The following is an 853-nucleotide window of genomic DNA, read 5'->3' as shown; positions in this document are numbered from 1 at the left end:
TCACTTGTTTTGCTGTTTTATTTTTGTGTGGATTACTTTGAATCACACTGTGATGACTAGTAATTAAGAAATGTTTAGATGTTTTGTAAACTAAATGGTTATATATTTGTTAGAATTAGATTTATTAGTTTCTATGGTCTGATATTTATTATGAATAAAGGTGAAATGAGGGTTAAAATTACAATGTAGTTATTTTTAGTAATTGTGTGAAAATATAATTATATACCGGTGTATATATATATGCATAAAATGTAGAATGATTAATCTAAGTTCTGAGGACAATAGTGTGGCTGCCTGGTTATCAACTAGGATCTCATAGTCTGTATTTCTGAAGGAACATCTGAACTTGTATAAAAAAGAAAAGCATTTATAAATTTAACAGTTATAATATACTATACATTAAAACTGTAGAGTTCTGTAGTTTAATTAGCAGTGGAAATAATGAGAGGTTTTGTAATGCCCGAATGCTGAAAAAAATTAGTGTTTGTGATAAGCCATAGGATATTTTAATTTTCATAGTTAAATTATTTTTTTTTGTTTGAATATACTTCTATATGCAACCTTATTCTAAAAAATTTTTTAGCTGGCATGTTTGGTTTGCACATTGATAGGAAATTGTTGTGGCAACCCTTTTGTAAACAATTTTATTTAAAAATCTTATTTCTAATTTAAAAGTAGAGCTCAAAGTTCACAGTTTCATATATATGAAAACAAGCAAAATGGAAAAAGCAACAAAACAAAGCTTATCTAAGAAGAACATTATATCTCTCAATAAGAATTTGCCTTTTTCAATATCAGGAGAGTACAACTATATCTCTCAATTAGAATTTATTTCGTTTTCAATATCAAAATT

This window comes from Biomphalaria glabrata, chromosome 9, assembly GCF_947242115.1.
Source record: "Biomphalaria glabrata chromosome 9, xgBioGlab47.1, whole genome shotgun sequence".
Classification (NCBI taxonomy): Eukaryota; Metazoa; Mollusca; class Gastropoda; family Planorbidae; genus Biomphalaria; species Biomphalaria glabrata.
Note: the sequence above shows the minus strand (reverse complement) of the source record.